General features: G+C 62.6%; 3 pseudogenes; all 3 read right to left on the reverse strand.

Moving 5' to 3' along the window:
- Positions 1-1,802: 1,802 nt before the first annotated feature.
- Positions 1,803-1,921, reverse strand: LOC142875164 (uncharacterized; annotated as a pseudogene).
- A 3,851-nt stretch (positions 1,922-5,772) lies between these two features.
- On the reverse strand, positions 5,773-5,891 carry LOC142875219 (uncharacterized; annotated as a pseudogene).
- Positions 5,892-9,753: 3,862 nt separating this feature from the next.
- On the reverse strand, positions 9,754-9,872 carry LOC142875165 (uncharacterized; annotated as a pseudogene).
- Between the last annotated feature and the right edge of the window lie 3,071 nt (positions 9,873-12,943).

The raw sequence follows: 12,943 nt of genomic DNA on the forward strand, positions 1-12,943 counted from the left end.
CCTCCGCGGCTCTCCCCTTGCGGGGAGCGTCAGCCGCGGGGCCTCAGAGAAGACACCAGGCTGGGCCCCCACGGCACAGCGGGAGCACGTCCCCCGCAGGCCACTTAGCCACGGCGGCCAGCCGGCGGACGGTTGGGTTGCGCGAGACGCTGCGGCCGCCCTGCTACCGGGTTCCTGGGAGGGCGTCCTGGAACCAGCGTCCACACCAAGCCCTTGGAAGGCCCAGGCGACGGAGGAGCCCCGTCAGGCAGGGGCCGAGGACGGTGACGGCCCGGGCGGGGAGGAGCGTGTCAGGCAGGGGCAGAGGACGGTGACAGGTGATAGGCCGGGCGGGAAGGAGTCAGTCAGGCAGGGGCCGTGGAGGAGACGGGCTGGGTAAGGGTTAGGGTTAGTGTCAGGGCACAAGTCACAATCGCAAAGACCTGGAAGCCACCCGAGTGCCCATCGACCCACGAGTGGGTAAATAAAATGTGGCGCGTGGACACCACGGAGTGCTATTCGGCTATGAGGAGCAGCGGTGAGGGGGCACCTCTCGTGGTTCTCCTGGCCAGAGCTGGAACCCGTTCCAGTAAGCCAAGTATCCCAAGAATGGACACACGAGCACCACGTGCTCGCGCTCACCAGCAAATGGGTACGAACCGATGGACACCTAAGTGGACACAGAGGAATCACCTTCTTCGGGTGGGTGTCGGGCGGGTGGGGGGAGGGGATGGGCATACACATCCATTAGGAATGGGGTGGGTACGCACCGACTGGGGGATGGGCGCACTTGAAGCTCTGACCCGAGGGGGGAGGCTGGGAGAGGGCAACGCACCCGTCCTTAACATTGGTGCCCCCACAATATGCTGGAACAACATGAGGGGTAAATGAATAAGAACACGGGGGGGGGGAGGGGGGCACGGGCAACACATGTCACCTTAATACTTGGACTCCCATCATCTGCTTGAAAAGAGAGAGAAAAGTAAATGCAATAATAGAGATAAGAGACACTTTTTAAAAATAATGAATCCGGCCGGGCGCTGTGGCTCACGCCTGTAATCCTAGCTCTTGGGAGGCCGAGGCGGGCGGATTGCTCAAGGTCAGGAGTTCAAAACCAGCCTGAGCAAGAGCGAGACCCCGTCTCTACTATAAATAGAAAGAAATTAATTGGCCAACTGATATATATATAAAAAATTAGCGGGGCATGGTGGCGCATGCCTGCAGTCCCAGCTACCCGGGAGGCTGAGGCAGAAGGATCACTCGAGCCCAGGAGTTTGAAGTTGCTGTGAGCTAGGCTGACGCCACGGCACTCACTCTAGCCTGGGCAACAAACCGAGACTCTGTCTCAAAAAAAAAAAAAAAAAAAAAAATGAATCCGAAGAGAAAAGTAAAAGGAGGCCTGTGGAGCAGGTCTGGGTGTGACTCCGGATCCCCGAACATCAGGTGCCACCACCAAAGATTCCTACGTGTAGCCCATAGAACCCCAAAAGCAACGGGAGGAGTTCTGGTCACATACTCCCTCAAAATGACATCCTGGCCTTCTTCTGGAACTCCCTCCCCTCTCAGACTCTCAAGGTTTCCTCCAGCGTGTCGGCTCCCACAGAGCAGACCTTTGGTCTGAGACCTGACAGTCCAGAAGCCACGCATGCTGCCGCGTGGCGGCGGTGTCACGGCTCGGGACAAGAGGAGGCCCCACGGTGCGGGCTGGGGCGCCAGGCACCGCGGCCGGCGGGCGCTGAGGGTGGGGGTCACCCCCACCCCGGGCCGCCCCCGCACTCCCAGAAACGCGACAGAACCAGAGGCAAAAAAAAAAAAAAAGAAGAAGCCTACGGCACCCGGTATTCCCGGGCGGTCTCCCATCCAAGTTCTAACCAGGCCCGACCCTGCTTAGCTTCCGAGACCAGACGGGATCGGGCGCGTTCGGGGTGGTGTGGCCGTGGACGGCGGAGGGCGCCCCTGCCCCGCTCAAGAAGCCGAGCCTCTCTGCGCTTCCCCGCCGCCTCCTCCCGCCCCAGGCCCCGCGCCGGGTCGGGCCTGTTGAGTTCGCCGGCCGGGTCCCGCGGGCTCCGAGGGACGGGGGTGACAGGCGGGGCGGGCAGGGAGCGGCGGGCCGGGGTTGGGGGCTGTCTCTGTATACACACACACTCACACTCACACGCACTCACTCACTCACACTCACACAAGATGCGCCTCCACGGCTGGACCCGCCAAGGTGGAGCCCTTCCAGCCCCCCTCCTCTCCTCGCCTGGCCTCCTTCACCTCCCCGCCCCCCACCCCCAGCGCGCCGGGGCCGCTGACTGCGCACGGGCGGGAGGGGCGGGGCGCTCGCCCTTTGACCCCAGCCAGGGACGGCCCTCCCCCACAACCCCTTTCAGCTGCGCCCCCCACCCTGTGGCCCGGCGGCCGCCTATTCCCCCGGGCCAGGGCTGGGGCACAGCGCACGGGGGAGGGGAGCCAGTGTATGGGGCGTCTCTCTCTCTCTCGGGATGTGTCCCATGGGTGGGGTGGGGTGGCGTGGTTTGTGGGGCGCTGAAGAAATCAGTCCCCTCCATCTCCTCCCTCTGGAAAACACCCAAGCCCTTGGAGAACTGCCCGCACCTCTACCTACCGTGGGGGCCGGGACCCTCCTCTGTGTCCTCCTGTGGCCCAGTCCAAGGGGCCTGGGCCTGGCCGGGGCTGCATTGGACCCCGACCACCCTGGCGTGTGGACTCGCTAAAAATTGGCGATTAGATATTGGATTCCAGCGTCATTGAGGTCATTTCACTAATGAGTGCACCGCAAAGAGTTTCCTAATCCATCTGTGAGGGTGGCAACCGAAAGAGAATTTTAGAGCTGACAGAATAGGCGAGGAAAGGCATAGGAGATTTCCACACCCAGTAAGGAAGCCTTTCCCGAAGTGGAAGAAAGAAAGGAGCAAACAGAGACACCGGTAGCCCGCCCGGATCAGAGTCTGCCCCTGAGAGAAAGTACCCTGACCAGGTTCACCCGTGGGTGGGTCGCGAGCTAGCGGCATTCAGAAGAGCGAGGCCCGCAGTCTGTGCAGAAGACACCTGCACTCGGGTGTGTGTGGCGGCACGATTCACAAGCAGCTCCAGATGTTAAACCAAGGAGAAGCCAGGGAGTTCCCAACGCCCCAGGTGTCCTCAGCCCACGACTGGCTGCTGTGGGAATGCGAAGCCCGGCTCCTTGTCTCAGAGCGGGGCAACCAGGAGGTGTGATGTCCACCCCGGGGTTCCCAGGAGGATCAGACTGAAGCTGGGACTTGGCCTGAAAGTGTCCCCTCGCATGGCCACCCCCTTCCCCTTCCTGCTCCTCTACTCCTGGTGCCCCTCCATCCAGGGGCCAGACCTTAAAGAGTCACCCGCAAGAGAATCCTGGTCCCAAAGGAGCCTTCTGGGGGACCCCTGCTGAGAGAGGTTGTGGGCATGGCCCGCTGGGGCTCTGCCCGACCCAGGGCTGAGAGATGCAACCTCCCAGCTCTGGGTCCCTGCAGGAAGTGTTGGCAAGCACAGGGCCAGTCCTCCAAAGGCCCAGGTGCAGGGAGCCCAGGCCAAGCATCCCGTGGAAGAAGCCACATGCTGTGCCACCCCGGGGAACACGACTGCAGGCCACGGCCCTTCCCACCTCCTCCTCCTCCTCCTCCTCCTCCTCCTCCTCCTCCTCCTCCTCCCACCCCGCCTCCGCCCCCGCCCCCACATGGCACAGGGCCCAGAGACACCTCAGACACTTGCTACCCAAAGTGCAAAGGGCATCAGTTGCTCCTCCAAACCCCCCCCCCCAGCCCAGCAGACCGCGTTGTCCAGCCAGCCCCCGGGCCTCCCTGGGGTGCCCAGCACAAAAGTGCAGACACCCACCGGACCCTCAATCTCAGTTTTCGGATGTTTTTGCCACTCTGAGGACCCGCAGGCCAGCTGGGCCTTCTGGCAGGACAGAGAGCCCCGGAATCCGACGTGGAGAGCTGGGTGTACGTCCCCATGAGGAGGCGGTCCCCACCTCCGCGGCTCTCCCCTTGCGGGGAGCGTCAGCCGCGGGGCCTCAGAGAAGACACCAGGCTGGGCCCCCACGGCACAGCGGGAGCACGTCCCCCGCAGGCCACTTAGCCACGGCGGCCAGCCGGCGGACGGTTGGGTTGCGCGAGACGCTGCGGCCGCCCTGCTACCGGGTTCCTGGGAGGGCGTCCTGGAACCAGCGTCCACACCAAGCCCTTGGAAGGCCCAGGCGACGGAGGAGCCCCGTCAGGCAGGGGCCGAGGACGGTGACGGCCCGGGCGGGGAGGAGCGTGTCAGGCAGGGGCAGAGGACGGTGACAGGTGATAGGCCGGGCGGGAAGGAGTCAGTCAGGCAGGGGCCGTGGAGGAGACGGGCTGGGTAAGGGTTAGGGTTAGTGTCAGGGCACAAGTCACAATCGCAAAGACCTGGAAGCCACCCGAGTGCCCATCGACCCACGAGTGGGTAAATAAAATGTGGCGCGTGGACACCACGGAGTGCTATTCGGCTATGAGGAGCAGCGGTGAGGGGGCACCTCTCGTGGTTCTCCTGGCCAGAGCTGGAACCCGTTCCAGTAAGCCAAGTATCCCAAGAATGGACACACGAGCACCACGTGCTCGCGCTCACCAGCAAATGGGTACGAACCGATGGACACCTAAGTGGACACAGAGGAATCACCTTCTTCGGGTGGGTGTCGGGCGGGTGGGGGGAGGGGATGGGCATACACATCCATTAGGAATGGGGTGGGTACGCACCGACTGGGGGATGGGCGCACTTGAAGCTCTGACCCGAGGGGGGAGGCTGGGAGAGGGCAACGCACCCGTCCTTAACATTGGTGCCCCCACAATATGCTGGAACAACATGAGGGGTAAATGAATAAGAACACGGGGGGGGGAGGGGGGCACGGGCAACACATGTCACCTTAATACTTGGACTCCCATCATCTGCTTGAAAAGAGAGAGAAAAGTAAATGCAATAATAGAGATAAGAGACACTTTTTAAAAATAATGAATCCGGCCGGGCGCTGTGGCTCACGCCTGTAATCCTAGCTCTTGGGAGGCCGAGGCGGGCGGATTGCTCAAGGTCAGGAGTTCAAAACCAGCCTGAGCAAGAGCGAGACCCCGTCTCTACTATAAATAGAAAGAAATTAATTGGCCAACTGATATATATATAAAAAATTAGCGGGGCATGGTGGCGCATGCCTGCAGTCCCAGCTACCCGGGAGGCTGAGGCAGAAGGATCACTCGAGCCCAGGAGTTTGAAGTTGCTGTGAGCTAGGCTGACGCCACGGCACTCACTCTAGCCTGGGCAACAAACCGAGACTCTGTCTCAAAAAAAAAAAAAAAAAAAAAATGAATCCGAAGAGAAAAGTAAAAGGAGGCCTGTGGAGCAGGTCTGGGTGTGACTCCGGATCCCCGAACATCAGGTGCCACCACCAAAGATTCCTACGTGTAGCCCATAGAACCCCAAAAGCAACGGGAGGAGTTCTGGTCACATACTCCCTCAAAATGACATCCTGGCCTTCTTCTGGAACTCCCTCCCCTCTCAGACTCTCAAGGTTTCCTCCAGCGTGTCGGCTCCCACAGAGCAGACCTTTGGTCTGAGACCTGACAGTCCAGAAGCCACGCATGCTGCCGCGTGGCGGCGGTGTCACGGCTCGGGACAAGAGGAGGCCCCACGGTGCGGGCTGGGGCGCCAGGCACCGCGGCCGGCGGGCGCTGAGGGTGGGGGTCACCCCCACCCCGGGCCGCCCCCGCACTCCCAGAAACGCGACAGAACCAGAGGCAAAAAAAAAAAAAAAGAAGAAGCCTACGGCACCCGGTATTCCCGGGCGGTCTCCCATCCAAGTTCTAACCAGGCCCGACCCTGCTTAGCTTCCAAGACCAGACGGGATCGGGCGCGTTCGGGGTGGTGTGGCCGTGGACGGCGGAGGGCGCCCCTGCCCCGCTCAAGAAGCCGAGCCTCTCTGCGCTTCCCCGCCGCCTCCTCCCGCCCCAGGCCCCGCGCCGGGTCGGGCCTGTTGAGTTCGCCGGCCGGGTCCCGCGGGCTCCGAGGGACGGGGGTGACAGGCGGGGCGGGCAGGGAGCGGCGGGCCGGGGTTGGGGGCTGTCTCTGTATACACACACACTCACACTCACACGCACTCACTCACTCACACTCACACAAGATGCGCCTCCACGGCTGGACCCGCCAAGGTGGAGCCCTTCCAGCCCCCCTCCTCTCCTCGCCTGGCCTCCTTCACCTCCCCGCCCCCCACCCCCAGCGCGCCGGGGCCGCTGACTGCGCACGGGCGGGAGGGGCGGGGCGCTCGCCCTTTGACCCCAGCCAGGGGCGGCCCTCCCCCACAACCCCTTTCAGCTGCGCCCCCCACCCTGTGGCCCGGCGGCCGCCTATTCCCCCGGGCCAGGGCTGGGGCACAGCGCACGGGGGAGGGGAGCCAGTGTATGGGGCGTCTCTCTCTCTCTCTCGGGATGTGTCCCATGGGTGGGGTGGGGTGGCGTGGTTTGTGGGGCGCTGAAGAAATCAGTCCCCTCCATCTCCTCCCTCTGGAAAACACCCAAGCCCTTGGAGAACTGCCCGCACCTCTACCTACCGTGGGGGCCGGGACCCTCCTCTGTGTCCTCCTGTGGCCCAGTCCAAGGGGCCTGGGCCTGGCCGGGGCTGCATTGGACCCCGACCACCCTGGCGTGTGGACTCGCTAAAAATTGGCGATTAGATATTGGATTCCAGCGTCATTGAGGTCATTTCACTAATGAGTGCACCGCAAAGAGTTTCCTAATCCATCTGTGAGGGTGGCAACCGAAAGAGAATTTTAGAGCTGACAGAATAGGCGAGGAAAGGCATAGGAGATTTCCACACCCAGTAAGGAAGCCTTTCCCGAAGTGGAAGAAAGAAAGGAGCAAACAGAGACACCGGTAGCCCGCCCGGATCAGAGTCTGCCCCTGAGAGAAAGTACCCTGACCAGGTTCACCCGTGGGTGGGTCGCGAGCTAGCGGCATTCAGAAGAGCGAGGCCCGCAGTCTGTGCAGAAGACACCTGCACTCGGGTGTGTGTGGCGGCACGATTCACAAGCAGCTCCAGATGTTAAACCAAGGAGAAGCCAGGGAGTTCCCAACGCCCCAGGTGTCCTCAGCCCACGACTGGCTGCTGTGGGAATGCGAAGCCCGGCTCCTTGTCTCAGAGCGGGGCAACCAGGAGGTGTGATGTCCACCCCGGGGTTCCCAGGAGGATCAGACTGAAGCTGGGACTTGGCCTGAAAGTGTCCCCTCGCATGGCCACCCCCTTCCCCTTCCTGCTCCTCTACTCCTGGTGCCCCTCCATCCAGGGGCCAGACCTTAAAGAGTCACCCGCAAGAGAATCCTGGTCCCAAAGGAGCCTTCTGGGGGACCCCTGCTGAGAGAGGTTGTGGGCATGGCCCGCTGGGGCTCTGCCCGACCCAGGGCTGAGAGATGCAACCTCCCAGCTCTGGGTCCCTGCAGGAAGTGTTGGCAAGCACAGGGCCAGTCCTCCAAAGGCCCAGGTGCAGGGAGCCCAGGCCAAGCATCCCGTGGAAGAAGCCACATGCTGTGCCACCCCGGGGAACACGACTGCAGGCCACGGCCCTTCCCACCTCCTCCTCCTCCTCCTCCTCCTCCTCCTCCTCCTCCTCCTCCTCCTCCTCCCACCCCGCCTCCGCCCCCGCCCCCACATGGCACAGGGCCCAGAGACACCTCAGACACTTGCTACCCAAAGTGCAAAGGGCATCAGTTGCTCCTCCAAACCCCCCCCCCCAGCCCAGCAGACCGCGTTGTCCAGCCAGCCCCCGGGCCTCCCTGGGGTGCCCAGCACAAAAGTGCAGACACCCACCGGACCCTCAATCTCAGTTTTCGGATGTTTTTGCCACTCTGAGGACCCGCAGGCCAGCTGGGCCTTCTGGCAGGACAGAGAGCCCCGGAATCCGACGTGGAGAGCTGGGTGTACGTCCCCATGAGGAGGCGGTCCCCACCTCCGCGGCTCTCCCCTTGCGGGGAGCGGCAGCCGCGGGGCCTCAGAGAAGACACCAGGCTGGGCCCCCACGGCACAGCGGGAGCACGTCCCCCGCAGGCCACTTAGCCACGGCGGCCAGCCGGCGGACGGTTGGGTTGCGCGAGACGCTGCGGCCGCCCTGCTACCGGGTTCCTGGGAGGGCGTCCTGGAACCAGCGTCCACACCAAGCCCTTGGAAGGCCCAGGCGACGGAGGAGCCCCGTCAGGCAGGGGCCGAGGACGGTGACGGCCCGGGCGGGGAGGAGCGTGTCAGGCAGGGGCAGAGGACGGTGACAGGTGATAGGCCGGGCGGGAAGGAGTCAGTCAGGCAGGGGCCGTGGAGGAGACGGGCTGGGTAAGGGTTAGGGTTAGTGTCAGGGCACAAGTCACAATCGCAAAGACCTGGAAGCCACCCGAGTGCCCATCGACCCACGAGTGGGTAAATAAAATGTGGCGCGTGGACACCACGGAGTGCTATTCGGCTATGAGGAGCAGCGGTGAGGGGGCACCTCTCGTGGTTCTCCTGGCCAGAGCTGGAACCCGTTCCAGTAAGCCAAGTATCCCAAGAATGGACACACGAGCACCACGTGCTCGCGCTCACCAGCAAATGGGTACGAACCGATGGACACCTAAGTGGACACAGAGGAATCACCTTCTTCGGGTGGGTGTCGGGCGGGTGGGGGGAGGGGATGGGCATACACATCCATTAGGAATGGGGTGGGTACGCACCGACTGGGGGATGGGCGCACTTGAAGCTCTGACCCGAGGGGGGAGGCTGGGAGAGGGCAACGCACCCGTCCTTAACATTGGTGCCCCCACAATATGCTGGAACAACATGAGGGGTAAATGAATAAGAACACGGGGGGGGGGAGGGGGGCACGGGCAACACATGTCACCTTAATACTTGGACTCCCATCATCTGCTTGAAAAGAGAGAGAAAAGTAAATGCAATAATAGAGATAAGAGACACTTTTTAAAAATAATGAATCCGGCCGGGCGCTGTGGCTCACGCCTGTAATCCTAGCTCTTGGGAGGCCGAGGCGGGCGGATTGCTCAAGGTCAGGAGTTCAAAACCAGCCTGAGCAAGAGCGAGACCCCGTCTCTACTATAAATAGAAAGAAATTAATTGGCCAACTGATATATATATATAAAAAATTAGCGGGGCATGGTGGCGCATGCCTGCAGTCCCAGCTACCCGGGAGGCTGAGGCAGAAGGATCACTCGAGCCCAGGAGTTTGAAGTTGCTGTGAGCTAGGCTGACGCCACGGCACTCACTCTAGCCTGGGCAACAAACCGAGACTCTGTCTCAAAAAAAAAAAAAAAAAAAAAATGAATCCGAAGAGAAAAGTAAAAGGAGGCCTGTGGAGCAGGTCTGGGTGTGACTCCGGATCCCCGAACATCAGGTGCCACCACCAAAGATTCCTACGTGTAGCCCATAGAACCCCAAAAGCAACGGGAGGAGTTCTGGTCACATACTCCCTCAAAATGACATCCTGGCCTTCTTCTGGAACTCCCTCCCCTCTCAGACTCTCAAGGTTTCCTCCAGCGTGTCGGCTCCCACAGAGCAGACCTTTGGTCTGAGACCTGACAGTCCAGAAGCCACGCATGCTGCCGCGTGGCGGCGGTGTCACGGCTCGGGACAAGAGGAGGCCCCACGGTGCGGGCTGGGGCGCCAGGCACCGCGGCCGGCGGGCGCTGAGGGTGGGGGTCACCCCCACCCCGGGCCGCCCCCGCACTCCCAGAAACGCGACAGAACCAGAGGCAAAAAAAAAAAAAAAGAAGAAGCCTACGGCACCCGGTATTCCCGGGCGGTCTCCCATCCAAGTTCTAACCAGGCCCGACCCTGCTTAGCTTCCGAGACCAGACGGGATCGGGCGCGTTCGGGGTGGTGTGGCCGTGGACGGCGGAGGGCGCCCCTGCCCCGCTCAAGAAGCCGAGCCTCTCTGCGCTTCCCCGCCGCCTCCTCCCGCCCCAGGCCCCGCGCCGGGTCGGGCCTGTTGAGTTCGCCGGCCGGGTCCCGCGGGCTCCGAGGGACGGGGGTGACAGGCGGGGCGGGCAGGGAGCGGCGGGCCGGGGTTGGGGGCTGTCTCTGTATACACACACACTCACACTCACACGCACTCACTCACTCACACTCACACAAGATGCGCCTCCACGGCTGGACCCGCCAAGGTGGAGCCCTTCCAGCCCCCCTCCTCTCCTCGCCTGGCCTCCTTCACCTCCCCGCCCCCCACCCCCAGCGCGCCGGGGCCGCTGACTGCGCACGGGCGGGCGGGCGGGTCGCTCGCCCTTTGACCCCAGCCAGGGGCGGCCCTCCCCCACAACCCCTTTCAGCTGCGCCCCCCACCCTGTGGCCCGGCGGCCGCCTATTCCCCCGGGCCAGGGCTGGGGCACAGCGCACGGGGGAGGGGAGCCAGTGTATGGGGCGTCTCTCTCTCTCTCGGGATGTGTCCCATGGGTGGGGTGGGGTGGCGTGGTTTGTGGGGCGCTGAAGAAATCAGTCCCCTCCATCTCCTCCCTCTGGAAAACACCCAAGCCCTTGGAGAACTGCCCGCACCTCTACCTACCGTGGGGGCCGGGACCCTCCTCTGTGTCCTCCTGTGGCCCAGTCCAAGGGGCCTGGGCCTGGCCGGGGCTGCATTGGACCCCGACCACCCTGGCGTGTGGACTCGCTAAAAATTGGCGATTAGATATTGGATTCCAGCGTCATTGAGGTCATTTCACTAATGAGTGCACCGCAAAGAGTTTCCTAATCCATCTGTGAGGGTGGCAACCGAAAGAGAATTTTAGAGCTGACAGAATAGGCGAGGAAAGGCATAGGAGATTTCCACACCCAGTAAGGAAGCCTTTCCCGAAGTGGAAGAAAGAAAGGAGCAAACAGAGACACCGGTAGCCCGCCCGGATCAGAGTCTGCCCCTGAGAGAAAGTACCCTGACCAGGTTCACCCGTGGGTGGGTCGCGAGCTAGCGGCATTCAGAAGAGCGAGGCCCGCAGTCTGTGCAGAAGACACCTGCACTCGGGTGTGTGTGGCGGCACGATTCACAAGCAGCTCCAGATGTTAAACCAAGGAGAAGCCAGGGAGTTCCCAACGCCCCAGGTGTCCTCAGCCCACGACTGGCTGCTGTGGGAATGCGAAGCCCGGCTCCTTGTCTCAGAGCGGGGCAACCAGGAGGTGTGATGTCCACCCCGGGGTTCCCAGGAGGATCAGACTGAAGCTGGGACTTGGCCTGAAAGTGTCCCCTCGCATGGCCACCCCCTTCCCCTTCCTGCTCCTCTACTCCTGGTGCCCCTCCATCCAGGGGCCAGACCTTAAAGAGTCACCCGCAAGAGAATCCTGGTCCCAAAGGAGCCTTCTGGGGGACCCCTGCTGAGAGAGGTTGTGGGCATGGCCCGCTGGGGCTCTGCCCGACCCAGGGCTGAGAGATGCAACCTCCCAGCTCTGGGTCCCTGCAGGAAGTGTTGGCAAGCACAGGGCCAGTCCTCCAAAGGCCCAGGTGCAGGGAGCCCAGGCCAAGCAGCCTGTGGAAGAAGCCACATGCTGTGCCACCCCGGGGAACACGACTGCAGGCCACGGCCCTTCCCACCTCCTCCTCCTCCTCCTCCTCCTCCTCCTCCTCCTCCTCCTCCTCCTCCTCCTCCCACCCCGCCTCCGCCCCCGCCCCCACATGGCACAGGGCCCAGAGACACCTCAGACACTTGCTACCCAAAGTGCAAAGGGCATCAGTTGCTCCTCCAAACCCCCCCCCCCAGCCCAGCAGACCGCGTTGTCCAGCCAGCTCCCGGGCCTCCCTGGGGTGCCCAGCACAAAAGTGCAGACACCCACCGGACCCTCAATCTCAGTTTTCGGATGTTTTTGCCACTCTGAGGACCCGCAGGCCAGCTGGGCCTTCTGGCAGGACAGAGAGCCCCGGAATCCGACGTGGAGAGCTGGGTGTACGTCCCCATGAGGAGGCGGTCCCCACCTCCGCGGCTCTCCCCTTGCGGGGAGCGGCAGCCGCGGGGCCTCAGAGAAGACACCAGGCTGGGCCCCCACGGCACAGCGGGAGCACGTCCCCCGCAGGCCACTTAGCCACGGCGGCCAGCCGGCGGACGGTTGGGTTGCGCGAGACGCTGCGGCCGCCCTGCTACCGGGTTCCTGGGAGGGCGTCCTGGAACCAGCGTCCACACCAAGCCCTTGGAAGGCCCAGGCGACGGAGGAGCCCCGTCAGGCAGGGGCCGAGGACGGTGACGGCCCGGGCGGGGAGGAGCGTGTCAGGCAGGGGCAGAGGACGGTGACAGGTGATAGGCCGGGCGGGAAGGAGTCAGTCAGGCAGGGGCCGTGGAGGAGACGGGCTGGGTAAGGGTTAGGGTTAGTGTCAGGGCACAAGTCACAATCGCAAAGACCTGGAAGCAACCCGAGTGCCCATCGACCCACGAGTGGGTAAATAAAATGTGGCGCGTGGACACCACGGAGTGCTATTCGGCTATGAGGAGCAGCGGTGAGGGGGCACCTCTCGTGGTTCTCCTGGCCAGAGCTGGAACCCGTTCCAGTAAGCCAAGTATCCCAAGAATGGACACACGAGCACCACGTGCTCGCGCTCACCAGCAAATGGGTACGAACCGATGGACACCTAAGTGGACACAGAGGAATCACCTTCTTCGGGTGGGTGTCGGGCGGGTGGGGGGAGGGGATGGGCATACACATCCATTAGGAATGGGGTGGGTACGCACCGACTGGGGGATGGGCGCACTTGAAGCTCTGACCCGAGGGGGGAGGCTGGGAGAGGGCAACGCACCCGTCCTTAACATTGGTGCCCCCACAATATGCTGGAACAACATGAGGGGTAAATGAATAAGAACACGGGGGGGGGGAGGGGGGCACGGGCAACACATGTCACCTTAATACTTGGACTCCCATCATCTGCTTGAAAAGAGAGAGAAAAGTAAATGCAATAATAGAGATAAGAGACACTTTTTAAAAATAATGAATCCGG

The sequence above is a fragment of the Microcebus murinus genome, chromosome 13, assembly GCF_040939455.1.
Source record: "Microcebus murinus isolate Inina chromosome 13, M.murinus_Inina_mat1.0, whole genome shotgun sequence".
NCBI lineage: Eukaryota > Metazoa > Chordata > Mammalia > Primates > Cheirogaleidae > Microcebus > Microcebus murinus.